The sequence below is a fragment of the Oncorhynchus clarkii genome, chromosome 6 (assembly GCF_045791955.1).
Source record: "Oncorhynchus clarkii lewisi isolate Uvic-CL-2024 chromosome 6, UVic_Ocla_1.0, whole genome shotgun sequence".
NCBI classification, from domain to species: Eukaryota; Metazoa; Chordata; class Actinopteri; order Salmoniformes; family Salmonidae; genus Oncorhynchus; species Oncorhynchus clarkii.
Window position 1 is genome coordinate 28,046,370 of NC_092152.1, and position 15,270 is coordinate 28,061,639.

General features: G+C 41.6%; 1 long non-coding RNA gene across 1 annotated transcript in view; it reads right to left on the reverse strand.

Moving 5' to 3' along the window:
- LOC139410902 (uncharacterized) overlaps positions 1-249 on the reverse strand; it is a 29,983-nt gene extending 29,734 nt beyond the window's left edge. The window contains exon 1 of the long non-coding RNA XR_011634548.1: positions 147-249. This is a non-coding gene — a long non-coding RNA (uncharacterized lncRNA). The remainder of the gene's footprint in view (positions 1-146) is intronic.
- Positions 250-15,270: the final 15,021 nt, after the last annotated feature.

The window sequence follows — 15,270 nt, forward strand, 5'->3', positions numbered from 1 at the left end:
ATCCCTGGTTATCCTGAAAAGAAAATGGTAAAACACTTCATTGTGAGGCTAAATATAAGGGCTGGACATGCTGATCAATGAGTCCGGATTAGTGTCCTGCTCCTTGAAAGAAGCAGCTCTAGTCTTTAGATCAGTGCAGATGTTACCTGTAATCCATGGCTTTTGGTTGGGATATGTCCTTAAGGTCACTGTGGGGACCACTTCGCCGATGCACTTATTAATGAAGCCGGTGACTGATGTGATGAACTACTCAATGTTATCGGATGAATCCCGGTACATATTCCAGTCTGTGCTTGTGAAGCACTCTTGTAGCTTAGCATCCGCTTTATCGGACCACTTCCGTATTGAGCGTGTCACTTTTACTTACTGTTTGAGTTTTTGCTTGTAAGCAGGAATCTGGAGGATCGAGTTATGGTCAGATTTGCCAAAGGGAGGGTGAGACAGAGCCTTGTATGCATTTCTGTGCATGGAGTAAAGGTGATCTAGAGTTTTGTTGCCTCTAGTTGCACAGGTGACCTGCTTGGTAAAAATGAGGCCAAACGGATTTCAATTTCCCTATATTAAAATCACTGGCCACGAGAAGCACCACCTCTGGGTGTACATTTTATTGTTTGCTTATGGCTCTATACAGCTCGTTGAGTGGGGTCTAAGTACCAGCATCGGTTTGTGATGGTAAATAGATGGCTACGAAAAATATAGTTGAAAACTCTTGGTAAATAGTATGGTCTGCAGCTTATAATGAGATATTCTAACTCAGGTTCCTTAACATTAGAGATGGCCCACTGGCTGTTAACAAAGATACACCCCCCCCCCCCCCCCCCCCCCCCCTCTGATTACCTGAGGCTGCAGACCAATGACGATGCATGGAAAAGCAAGCGAGGTGTATATTATCTATGTCCTTGTTCAGCCACGACTCCGAAAAACATAGGGTCCTTTTGATAGGATAGTCTTGACTGGAGCTTGTCCAGTTTGTTCTCTAGTGATTGTATGTTTGCCAACAAAACAGAGGCAGTGGTGGTCTAGATGCTCGCCGACGTAGTCTATTCATGATGCTGCCTCACTTGCCTCTCTTTCGCCGCTGCTTCCTCTTTCGGATCCTGGGGATCAGGGCCTGATCCTGGGTAAGTATAACATACAGAGCTCCCGACTCGTTGAAATATACATTTTCACCCAAATCGACATCAGTGATTGCTGTCCTGATGTCCAGAAGCTGTTTTAGGTCATAGGAAATGATGGCTGTGTTAAAACACACACACACACACACACACACACACACACACACACACACACACACACACACACACACACACACAAAATAGCAGAATTGGTCAGGAACCTGTAAGATTTCAGCCCTCCCCTGCAGCTATCCACTACATGGAGTGAATACAGGAGGACATTATGTAACTGTCTGGTACAGAGACCAATACTCTCCATCTAACATACATCTATGTCACAGTGTTTGCTTAAAGTGAACTGACAGCATTTTAGCAACATGACATCTTATTAAAATCTGTTCATATACACCCCAGGAAGAATATTACACCTTTAAAAAATCAGACAAGAAAGCACTTAGAAATGGTCCTTTTCACATTTTCATAAATTCATAGAATGTTTGGGAATGATGTATAGTAAGGCATTTGTGAAAATTCTATAGCAATATAGAGTGGGAAAGCGGCCGTGCGTTTGGACAATTAATAGACACTGCAGTAAATAAAACCTAAAAAAAACATCTGACTTGTCCAGGACTGGAGTCTATGCAGACAGGAATGCCATAGCCTATCAGAGTTACAGTAGGCCTATATGCAAATAAGCCATTTGTCACACGGACTTGCCATCATTCACTTTGAACTGGAATGTGTGTTTATAAGCAGTGGCAAAAGCACAACTTTAGATCATTAGAACGCTTTCAAAAGCCACAAAATACACCTGAATAGATTTCTGCAAATATGTAAATACAATTGGAGTCCTCTTGCATTTGGGAACTTTACAGTCCTATTGATCAAACAACCTTGAAAAGGTACTCTTGTTCTCCCTCAGTTGCCTATGCACTTCAACAACAACAAGATCAACAACTAATGATAGCCAGAGCGAGATAAGCTAAATCTAATGAGGGAAAATTAGATAAACCCTCTCAAGCTTTTTAAGCTAGTTGGCAGTCAAAATTGCACTGAAACAATGGGCAGGCTACAATAGTAGCCTGCTCATCCTTCTGCAGCTTGCCTGACAATGGATGCTTGTCCCAACCCACGTTTTGACAACAGATTGGGAACTTACCTGCCTGCCCCGCCCATTTGATCGATGTTAAATACATTTGATTGACAACTAAGAGATATGCTAACTATGGATAACTGTCGCCGCTAGCTAGCAAAGCGATTCACATTTCTTGGTAGTTAACCAAATGACACCTGCATCTCTAGCTGTAGTCACCGAAAAACGATATGAGGGTAAAAAGTCGGTCACTCATCCACTCCTCCAATGACATTACATCCTCCCAGCAGATAGCTAATGTTAGACTCTGTGTTCTTAGTTTGCTAAATAAATAGCTAGCTACATATATAGAAACGCTAGCCCAGGGGTGTCAAACTCAATCAGATCAACGGGCCATATTGAAAAAACACAAGAAATTCACAGTCCAGACATAGCCTATTTTATTTTATTTAAAAAAAGTGCAACTGCTACCCAAACTGGCAATTGTTGTATTAGAAAATATATGGCTCTTTATAATGTCCACACATACACACACACACATATATATACAGTGGGGCAAAAAAGTTTTTAGTCAGCCACCAATTGTGCAAGTTCTCCCACTTAAAAATATGAGAGAGGACTGTAATTTTTATCATAGGTACACTTCAACTATGACAGACAAAGTGAGAAAAAAAATCCAGAAAATCACATTGTAGGATTTTTAATGAATTTATTTGCAAATTATGGTGGGAAATAAGTATTTGATCACCTACAAACAAGCAAGATTTCTGGCTCTCACAGACCTGTAACTTCTTCTTTAAGAGGCTCCTCTGTCCTCCACTCGTTACCTTTAATAATGGCACCTGTTTGAACTTGTTATCAGTATAAAAGACACCTGTCCACAACCTCAAACAGTGACACTCCAAACTCCACTATGGCCAAGACCAAAGAGCTGTCAAAGGACACCTGAAACAAAATTGTAGACCTGCACCAGGCTGGGAAGACTGAATCTGCAATAGGTAAGCAGCTTGGTTTGAAGAAATCAACTGTGGGAGCAATTATTAGGAAATGGAAGACATACAAGACCACTGATAATCTCCCTCGATCTGTGGCTCCACGCAAGATCTCACCCCGTGGGGTCAAAATTATCACAAGAACGGTGAGCAAAAATCCCAGAACCACCTAGTGAATGACCTGCAGAGAGCTGGGACCAAAGTAACAAAGCCTACCATCAGTAACACACTACGCCACCAGGGACGTCTGGCACTGCAGGGTTTGAGTCCCTGGCGGTGTAGTGTGTGTCCCGTAGTGTGTGTCCCCCTGCTTAAGCTAGTACATGTCCAGGCCCGTCTGAAGTTTGCTAGAGAGCATTTGGATGATCCAGAAGAAGATTGGGAGAATGTCATATGGTCAGATGAAACCAAAATATAACTTTTTGGTAAAAACTCAACTCGTCATGTTTGGAGGACAAAGAATGCTGAGTTGCATCCAAAGAACACCATACCTACTGTGAAGCATGGGGGTGGAAACATCATGCTTTGGGGCTGTTTTTCTGCAAAGGGACCAGGACGACTGATCCGTGTAAAGGAAAGAATGAATGGGGCCATGTATCGTGAGATTTTGAGTGGAAACCTTCTTCCATCAGCAAGGGCATTGAAGATGAAACGTGGCTGGGTCTTTCAGCATGACAATGATCCCAAGCACACCGCCCGGGCAATGAAGGAGTGGCTTCGTAAGAAGCATTTCAAGGTCCTGGGGTGGCCTAGCCAGTCTCCAGATCTCAACCCCATAGAAAATCTTTGGAGGGAGTTGAAAGTCCATGTTGCCCAGCAACAGCCCCAAAACATCACTGCTCTAGAGGAGATCTGCATGGAGGAATGGGCCAAAATACCAGCAACAGTTTGTGAAAACCTTGTGAAGACTTACAGAAAACGTTTGACCTCTGTCATTGCCAACAAAGGGTATATAACAAAGTATTGAGAGAAACTTTTGTTATTGACCAAATACTTATTTTCCACCATAATTTGCAAATAAATTTGATTTGATTTTTTTTCTCATTTTGTCTGTCATAGTTGAAGTGTACCTATGATGAAAATTACAAGCCTCTCTCATATTTTTAAGTGGGAGAACATGCACAATTGGTGGCTGACTAAATACTTTTTTGCCCGACTGTATATACTATATATATATATATATATATGATGCTGTCTATAGCATTTTAACATGGGTCAGACTGATAAAGAGCTGTGTGTAACAACATGTTAACCTGCAAGCACGGAAGAATCTGGCCTGGCCAGTTAATGCTTGAGTTGAACCGAGGAGACAGAGAGAGTAAAATGGAGACAGAGGAGGGTGTCATAAGGTTGGGTTGTCTGGGGGTGGGGAGTTTTCAGGCATGGCAGAGGAGGAAGAGACAGCCAGGTTTATAGCCTACTGTGTGTTGAGACAGGAGGGGGTGAGAGAGAGGGGAGCGAAAACATGAGATCTTGGCCTGTGATAGCATCTCTGCAGCCCGCTTCCCTTTGCTTTGGAACATTACTCACATTGCTAATGGTATATAAAGGCTGGCGGCGAGCTCAGACCTGTTCTTCTGACTTCTAAAATAGAACAGCTAGTCTCTGCGCCTGTGCTTGGCCCAGCCCTTATAGAGGCTAGCAAAGCAGAGCAGACAGCATGCCAGCCCAAAAATACAAACAGGACATCTCAGTGCAGCACAGGGGAAAGGTCCTCATTATCTGGAAACAACAACAGCACTACAGAAACATGCCATTCCATTCATCAGTCATTACTACATACAGTACAGAGAGGTCCATTGAACCAGAAAGAATAGAAAGTGACCATTTCTAAAAAGAAACCGTAATAAATAGAGAGTATTTCTTTCAGAATACAGAGTGACACAGAAGCAGTGAGCTGGTCCTCTATGCAGATCAAGTCCAAATTCCAGCCGGGAGAGAATGGGGTTGGAATCCCAAGGTTGAATTGCCAGTAATCACATTTCAGGATGAGTTGATTTGATTGATTCCCTGACATTGTTCTGTCATTCAGACCCTCATATGCAGATTGAGCAAACAATATGTAATTTGTCCAGCTAAACAATTTTCCTTCCTATCCAATTGGGGTGACGCAAGTGATGACATTGGAGCCCGGCACAAATTGGTGCACTGGGATTTGGAACTGGCTTCATGGAACAATCTAGGATTTCCCAATGTTCATTAGGGGTAAGAACACCAATGGTTGCAAAGTAGTAATTCAATTATATGTCACTAAAACCTTTATCGCTTTGTCTAATCAAGGTCTTATCAGCAGCAGACTAATGACAATGCAGACAGGTTGGCTTAATACAGGTCAGCTGGTAGCCTAGGGTATTGAATGAACCAGAGATGGAAATGTGAGTGCTCATAATATGCACCAAGGCTGTTAAGATAAGGGTCTTACCATTATGTCCTCTCATTACTAAGTGAGAAGAAACATTCGTACACAGCTCATTTTTGTAATGCTGTCGACCTACATTATCCTTACTCTTTGTCATACTAGCTGTGGCATAAAATCAGACAGAGAGAGTGTCAGAAATCTTTAGCAGACTGTTTTTTCTCAAGGCTCCATCCTCTGTGGGCTTGATGCCCAATCAGTCCTTCTGTCTGTACGCTGCAGCCATTTCCCATTGCTGCACCGGTTGTGTGATGATAGATTACACAGAGGGTCACCAGGAAGCTGGTCCCTTTAAATGCATATCGTAATGATGCCAAATAGCACAGAAAAATTGAATGGGTTCATTGGAGCCAAGGGGAAGTTGTTCATTGAGATACGAGAGCAATTGCTTTTACTTTTGCCAGTCTGACAACTCCCGCTGTGTTCTTTACGCTTATCAGTCTGCAGTAGAAGTTTTACTGTAAAAAGGGTCTCCCGCTTTGACGCCACAAAAATAGAAGTGTTGTAAGAATTTGATAGTCTACGTGATACAGTATGTTTATGATGTTGGCAATTTCCCATTCCTGTGATGTGGGCCTGGTCCTGTCTTGCCTGATTTACAGTTATTGTTATTGTTTTTGTTGCATGCCATCAGAAAAATGTTTTGGTTCCACGGTTGGCCGTTGAAAATAGACACAACAGGCTGCTCAATACATCCACTCGATTAGATCTATTCAGGCAATCTGACAGAGCTGGAATGACTCACCAGAGTTACCTGAAACTTTAGATTGAGTTTGGTGCTTTCCCATGTCCATCTCACTCACCTTGTTCTGGCCTGTTTATGTGCTACCAGGGAAGAGTGGTAGGAAATTCAACATGTGGAATTTAACTGTGGGGTTTCTGCTTCTGGCCAGTTGAGATTGGACATTTGCACAGTTTCCTTTCACACTTGACATAGGGGTAATACAGCTCATTTAGGGTAATATATAATTCTGCATTCTGGTCAGGGCTTAAGCTCACCTTCTTGGCCTCAGCCGGACATAAGAGTGCAACCATGCACGTGGGTCTGTATGTGTGTGTACATGTGTGGGTATGCATAGGTGTGTGTGCTAAAAGCCACATCTGCAGAATTGGTTTTGTAGTGAGGACTTATGCAGTGTGGTTTCATGTGTGTGGATGTGGACAAAGTGTGGGATACAAGCAGAGAAAGTGAAAACCAATATTTGTCCACTGGCCACTTTTCCATCTTTAGTTACAGTTGCCTAGCCATGAATTGGAAAACTTGAGACGTGCATGGAGATGAGGAGGAAGAGGGAGTGGGCGAGCGATGGGGAGGTATGTCTCGGGGTCTAATCTCCAGGTTTAGTATGCCATTGTGCGAGTTTCCAAGCCAATACCTCCCACCCAGGAACAGAGGCACTGCAGATTAAATTAAAATGATTATATTATGCTGCACTTTTGTTGTAGACCACTTAGCCACAATGAGGTGATGAGACCAGTGCACCAACCATTACAGTGTCCTGAAGGAGCCCAGCTAGCACATTTGGTTCCTTAGAAGTTGTGGGAATGTATGTTTTCGGTTTCCCATTAGTTCTGAGAACGTTTTACTATGGTTCCCTGAAAGTTTTCCTGGGAGGTTTTATTAACAGAAATTCTAGGTTATTTGAAGGTAATTAAATAATGTTCTGAGAACTTTTAATAACACTGCTGGTAGCTTAGGTTAACTTTTTTTTAAACTCCAACCACAGATAGGACACATGGAAATTAATTTGCTTAGGCATTAATCACATGAAACTATTTTTATGTGTGTGTGACACGTCATCAGTTAGATTCAAACCTATAATCTTCTGATTCTGTTCTCTATCCATCGAATTAGTCCAATGCGCCACCAGGATGGAGCTAGAATGCCATGTATTTTTTACTCATAAAAATATGTTCATTTTAGTCTTTTCAAACAAACCCAATTTCAAAGGAAACAAGCACTCATTAAGATGAGGTGTAGCCATTTACTCGGCGCGACTAACACACTTGAACACACTTAACAAGATAGAGGATAGAAAGCGTTTTGATACTGAGAACGGAATGTATATATTTTTAAATAACATTCATAGAATGTTCTTTGGACTTTACTAATGTTTTCTTGTGTTTTTTATGGAAAGTTTTCTTAACGTTCTCAGACCAATTTGAGAACATGACTTTAAATAGAACTATTATTAAGAAACCTGTAGGAAACATTATGCTGAAGTACTTTGTTTCTTAACGTTCTCTGAACTATTTGAGAACATTCCCAATGTCAAACTAGTTGGAGAACGTTCCTAGAATATTACAGAAATGTTAATTAAATGTAACCATGTTTGAACTTTAAGGAAACGTTCTGTTAAAGTAATGAAATACCAAGAAAATAATGTTTTTTTGTCATGTCCGTAAATGCCCTGAGAATGTTCCAAAGTCAAGCAACTGTCCTGCACCATTCCCAGAGCTTTGTGGGAAGGTTGTATGCAACAAAAAAAAACATAGGACAACCACGATCTCACCAGGCTCTAAAAAACACAATGTTCTCAGAACGTTATGTGTTAGCTGGGAGGACTATATATTGTCTTGGGAGTTTGGCTGCAGGAGACTGGCATCATGATGGCTCAGGAGACAAACTGTTGTTGTTCAAGGCAAATAAGTCCAAATCAGAACTAAAATACCTACCAGACAAACAGAAAAATAACTATGTGAAAAATTGAGGAGAGCTAATTGATCAAATATCAATATCACAACATCTAGCAATTGAATGTCAATCTTTTCATGTTTTAGGTTTGTATAGTTTTTGTGGACTGTAATGTTAAATAATTAAAGTTGAACTGACAGGGTTTTAACTACTCTGCGGATATGAAACAGACAATATCAGTCAAAATATAAAATTCCCAGTTTATGCTTCAAAACCAACTTTATAAAGAGGTTTTAAAAATAGGTTATATTTTACTCAAAATTCCATGAAGTACAGTAAGACATTGTTGCCAGAATCAATGGATACAGTTCAATGCATGATTAATATAATTAATCAATACATTTCTTGGTAGTCCCAAAACTATTGCTATCAGGTTGTACGTAAATCACAGCTGGCCTGGTACATTGTTTGCTGCCTCCACCCATTCCGGATGCGTTGTTTCAGTTTCTATGACTCAATATTTTGAAAGAAATAGATGACTATAACTAAGGCTGGGAATGTCAATACAATCAAACTAGCAAGGGCAATGATCACAAGTCAGTCATAACGTGGCTAATAGGCTAGCCCACATGTGTCAAACACAAGGCCCGCGGGCTGAATAGGATACACAAGCGAGTATAAATGAGTCACCAGTTGAGTCAGCTACTTTATGATATTACAGCTTGATGTGTTCACATTGGTGAATTCAACTTCAATTGCGCTGCTTTCGTGTGTCCCGTTTACAGCACGCAGCGGAGGGAAAGTGTACTGACACAGTCCTAGCTAGGCTACTAAAATGTTAAAAACTTCGGTTTTTAAAGCTTGACAATGAATAACCAAAACAACTAAACCTGCAACAAAACACGGTGCAAAGGAGAAACATGTAGGCCTATTACAGCAGAGTGGCTAGTCAACTACAATACATTTTGAGTGCACCATACAGCAATGCTGCATTCAACCGCAAAGGTGATCCATGTAGTGCAAAAGAAACATGTTTTAAGTTTGTTACAACAAACCTATAGCTCCGTTTTTGTTATTTGGAGTTATTAAATCATTTTTGATTAGGATCGCAGCATATTATGCACATCTGCAAGCATAGCAGCAAAGGCTGGACAAATATTATTTAGCTCTTTTTTTGTTTTAATATGTTAAGAAGGTGAGTATGTTCAGGGGCTTGCATGTAGTGAAAGCATTCAGCAACAAAAGAAGGCAGATGTCTGGAAGTCTTCCAGCCCTTCTCCTCGCCCGTTATCTCTAAGCCCTCCTTGGATCACCATGAGTACCACCAGAGGCATTGTTGCTGTGAGAGGAGAGGCCTGACAGTGTCTCAGACGGCCTGATAATCTGAGTGCACACAGTGTGGAGAGATAAGGCCCCCTCCGAGCCCCTTCCTAGCCACATGGCCTCAAGTTCTATTACAGCAGAAACATACAGCATCAGTAAAGGACATTTTGAACAACAACCCAAGTTTTACCTGTAGTAATAATATGCAAACATTTGTAGCATTCTTATTAAGACAGCCTGTAAAAGGGATTTCACTATAGTACATACAAAGGACACATATTCATCAAATGTATTTATAAAGCCATTTTTTACATCGGCAGATGTCACAAAGTGCTTATACACTGTAAAAAATATTGTGCTAGTTCCACTTAAAAAAATTGAGGCAACTATTTGCTTCAGTTTTTTGGGTATTTCCAACATGATGTATTTTTACTTATAATATACTTGACATGTAGTGTTTCACAAACACTAATATATTAAGTCCAGCTTAAAAACATTTCTATACATGGCTTTATATATTTCATCTCTTGACATTTTGATCCACTTTAGCAGGAATTGTTGAGCGCGGTGGAGATAAAGCTGCAAGCATTGTAGCTTGATGTATTTGTCCCTGTCAAGAGCGCGCATGATCTTACTAATGGTGAAAATGGCTGGTCTCATTCAACGTCAATTTGCCTGACAGTTTTGTTATTTGTATTTATTATGGATCCCCATTAGCTGCTGCCGAGGCAGCAAAATTAAGGCAGTTATACATTTTAAAAACATTACAATACATTCATAATGGATTTCACAACATATTAAGTGCGTGCCCTCAGGCCACTACTCTACTACCACTTAATCTATAACACAACATCCATGTGTATAGTGCGTATGTTATCGTGTGTTTGTATGCATGTGTCCATGTTTGTGTCGCTTCACAGTCCCCGCTGTTCCATAAGGTGTATTTTTATCTGGTTTTTTAAATCTAATTTTACTTGGTGTGGAATAGAGTTCCATTTAGTCATGGCACTATATGTAGTATTGTGCACTTCCCATAGTCTGTTCTGGACTTGGGGACTGTGAAGAGACCTCTGGTGGCATGTCTTGTGGGGTATGCGTGGGTGTCCCAGCTGTGTGCCGGTAGTTCAAACAGACAGCTCGGTGTATTCAACATGTCAATACCTCTCACAAATACAAGTGGTGAAGTAGTCAATCTCTCCTCCACTTTGAGCCAGGAGAGATTGACATGCATATAATTAATGTTAGCTCTCTGTGTACATCCAAGGGCCAGCTGTGCTGCCCTGTTCTGACACACTGGCTTTACTCAGAGCCAGTGGCATGTTCTTTTATTTATTTATTTCACCTTTATTTAACCAGGTAGGCCAGTTGAGAACAAGTTCTCATTTACAACTGCGACCTGGCCAAAATAAAGCAAAGCAGTGCAACAAAAACAAGAACACACAGTTACACATGGGATAAACAAATGTACAGTCAATAACACAATAGAAAAATCTGTATACAGTGTGTGCAAATGAAGTAAGGAGGAAAGGCAATGAATAGTGGCGAAGTAATTACAATTTAGCAATTAACACTGGAGTATGCAGATGAGGATATGCAAGTAGAAATACTGGTGTGCAAAAGAGCTGAAAAACAAAAACAAATATGGGGATGAGGTGGTAGTTGGTTGGATGGGCTATTTACAGATGTGCTGTGTACAGCTACAGCGATCGGTAAACTGCTCTGACAGCTGATGATTAAAGTTAGTGAGGGAGATAAAGGTCTCCAACTTCAGTGATTTTTGCGATTTGTTCCAGTCATTGGCAGCAGAGAACTGGAAGGAAAGGCAGCCAAAGGAGGCGTTGGCTTTGGGGATGAAATATACCTGCTGGAGCGCGTGCTACGGGTGGGTGTTGCGATGGTGAACAGTGAGCTGAGATAAGGCAGAGCTTTACCTAGCAAAGACTTATAGATGACCTGGAGCCAGTGGGTTTGGCGACGAATATGTAGCGAGGACCAGACAACGAGAGCATACAGGTCGCAGTGGTGGGTAGTATATGGGGCTTTGGTGACAAAACGGATGGCACTGTGATGGACTGCATCCAATTTGCTGATTAGAGTGTTGGAGGCTATTTTGTAAATGACATCGCCAAAGTCAAGGATCGGTAGGATAGTCAGTTTTACGAGGGTATGTTGCGAAATAGGAAGCCGATTCTAAATTTAATTTGGGATTGGAGATGTTTAATATGAGTCTGGAAGGAGAGTTTACAGTCTAGCAAGACACCTAGGCATTTATAGTTGTCCACATGTTCTAAGTCAGAACCGTCCAGAGTAGTGATGTTAGTCAGGCTGGCGGGTGCGGGCAGCGATCTGTTGAAGAGCATGCATTTCATTTTACTAGCATTTAAGAGCAGTTGGAGGCCACAGAAGGAGTGTTGTATGGCACTGAAGCTCGTTTGGAGGTTTGTTAATAACACAGTGTCCAAAGAAGGGCCAGATGTATACAGAATGGTGTTGTCTGCGTAGAGGAAGATCAAAGAATCCCCCACAGCAAGAGCAACATTGAGCGACATACATCATTGATATATACAGAAAAAAGAGCCGGCCCGAGAATTAGACCCTGTGGTACCCCCATAGAGACTGCCAGATGTCCGGACAACAGGCCCTCCGATTTGACACACTGAACTCTATCTGAGAAGTAGCTGGTGAACCAGGTGAGGCAGTCATTTGAGAAGCCAAGGCTGTTGAGTCTGCCCATAAGAATATGGTGATTGACAGAGTCGAAAGCCTTGGCTAGGTCGATAAAGATGGCTGCACAGTACTGTCTTTTGTCGATGGCAGTTATGATATTGTTTAGGACCTTGAGCATGGCTGAGGTGCACCCATGACCAGCTCGGAAACCGGATTGCATAGCGGAGAAGGTACAGTGGGATTCGTAATGGTCTGTGATTTGTTTGTTCACTTGGCTTTTGAAGACTTTAGAAAGGCAGGGCAGGATGAATATAGGTCTGTAACAGTCTGGTCATCCCCCTTTGAAGAGGGGGATGACCGCTGCCGCTTTCCATTCTTTGGGAATCTCAGACGATACGAAAGAGACGTTGAACAGACTAGTAATAGGGGTTGCAACAATGGCGGTGGATAATTTTAGGAAGAAAGGGTCCAGATTGTCCAGCTGATTTGTAGAGATCCAGATTTTGCAGTTCAATCAGAACATCAGCTGTCTGGATTTGGGTGAAGGAGAAGCGGGGGCTTGGGCCAGGGGGGCTTGGGCCAGTTACTGCGGGGGTGCAGAGCTGTTGGCCGGGGTTGGGGTAGCCAGATGGAAAGCATGGCCAGCCGTAGAAAAATGCTTCTTGAAATTCTCGATTATCGTGGATTTATTAGTGGTGACAGTGTCTCCTAGCCTCAAGTGCAGTGGGCAGCTGGGAGGTGGTGCTATTTTTCTCCATGGACTTTACAGTGTCCCAAAACTTTTTGGAATTAGTGATGCAGGATGCAAATGTCTGTTTGAAAAAGCTAGCCTTTGCTTTCCTAACTGACTGTGTATACTGGTTCCTGACTTCCCTGAAAAGTTGCAAATGGCGGGGACTATTCGAAGCTAGTGTAGTACGCCACAGGATGTTTTTGTGCTGGCCAAGGGCAGTCAAGTCTAGAGTGAACCAAGGGCTATATCTGTTCTTAGTTCTACATCTTTTGAAAGGGGCATGCTTATTTAAGATGGTGAGGAAAGCACTTTTAAAGAACAACCAGATCCTCTACTGACGGGATGAGGTCAATATCCTTACAAGATACCCGGGCCAGGTCAATTAGAAAGGCCTGCTTGCAGAAGTGTTTTAGGGAGCATTTGACAGTGATGAGGGGTGGTCGTTTGATCGTGGAACCATAACGAACACAGGCAATGAGGCAGAGGGCAAGATGGTCAGGATGATATCTAAGAGTGTGCCCATGTTTACAGATTTGGGGTTGTACCTGGTCGGTTCCTTGATAATTTGTGTGAGATTGAGGTGATCTCGTTTATATTGTAGGACAGCTGGGGTGTTAAGCATATCCCAGTTTAGGTCACCTAACAATACGAACTCTGAAGATAGATGGAGGGCGATCAATGCACATATGGTGTCCAGGGCACAGCTGGGAGCTGAGGGGGGTCTATAACAAGCGGCAACAGTGAGGGACTTATTTCTGGAGAGATGGATTTTTAAAAGTAGAAGCTCAAACTGTTTGGGCATAGACCTGAATACTATGACAGAACTCTGCAGGCTATATCTACAGTAGATTGCAACTTCGCCCCCTTTAGCAGATCTATCTCGACGGAAAATGTTGTAATTGGGGATGGAAATTTCAGAATTTTTGGTGGCCTTTCTATGCCAGGATTCAGACATGGCTAGGACATCAGTGTTGGCAGAGTGTGCTAAAGCAGTGAATAAAGCAAACTTAGGGTGGCTTCTGATGTTAACATGCATGAACCAAAGGCTTTTACGGTTTACGATTCAATCTTGTAAATATTGAAAAAAGTAAGGGGCCTTAACAGCTGCCCTGTGGAATTCCTGATTCTACTCTGATTTAAAAAAAAGATGCTACCAATAAAGAACACCCTCTGTTCAGTTAGACAGTAAAGCCATATAACATATGTTTTTCCAGCAAAAGCCTATGATCTATAATGTCACACTGAAGTCTAACAAAACAGTCACCACAATCTTTTTATCATCAATTTCTCTCAGCCAGTCATTTGTGTAAGTGCTGTGCTTGTTGAACGTCTTCCCTATACGCATGCTGGAAGTCTGTTGTCATTTAGTTTACTGTAAAATAGCATTGTATCTGGTCAAACACACATTTTCCCGGAAGTTTACTAAAGGGTTGGTAACAGGTTGATTGGTCAGCTATTTGAGCCAGTTAATGGGACTTTACTATTCTTAGGTAGGGGGATAACTTTTGCTTCCCTTCAGGCCTGAGCGCACACACTTTTTAGTTGGCTTAAATTGAAGATATGGCAAATAGGAGTGGCAATATCATCTGCTATTATCCTCAGTAATTTTCTATCCAAGTTGTCAGACCCTGGTTGCTTGTCATTGTTGGTAGACAATAATTCACCTCTTCACAGAATAAAAAATTACAATGCTTGTCTTTCCTAATTTGGTCAGATATACTTGGATGTGTAGTATCAAGTTTGCCAATGCAAAATATTTAAAGTAATCGTGTGTTTTGTGATGAATGAGCCATCTGTTTCAATTAATGATGGAACTGAGTTTGCCTTTTCGCCCAAAATTTAAGTTAAGGTGTTCCAAAGCGTTTTACTATCATTCTTTAGGTAATTTATCTTTGTTTCATAGTGTAGTCTCTACTTTATATTAAGTTTATTGCAGTATGTTTGCTAATCGGTTGTACAGCCAGACCTATTTGCCATTCCTTTTGCCTCATCCCTCTCAACCATAACATTTTTCAATTCCTCATCAATTAATGGGGACTTAACAGTTGTTACAGTCATTTTCTTAACCTTTCTGGGAAGGGGGTTCCGCTAGCGGAACGCCTGGCCTACAGCCAGTGAAATTGCAGGGCGTCAAATTCAAACAACAGAAATCTCATTATTAAAATTCCTCAAACATACAAGTATTATACACCATTTCAAAGATAAACTTCTTGTTAATCCAACCACAGTGTCCGATTAAAAAAATGATTTACACCGAAAGCACACCATGCGATTATGTTAGGACAGCACCTAGCCA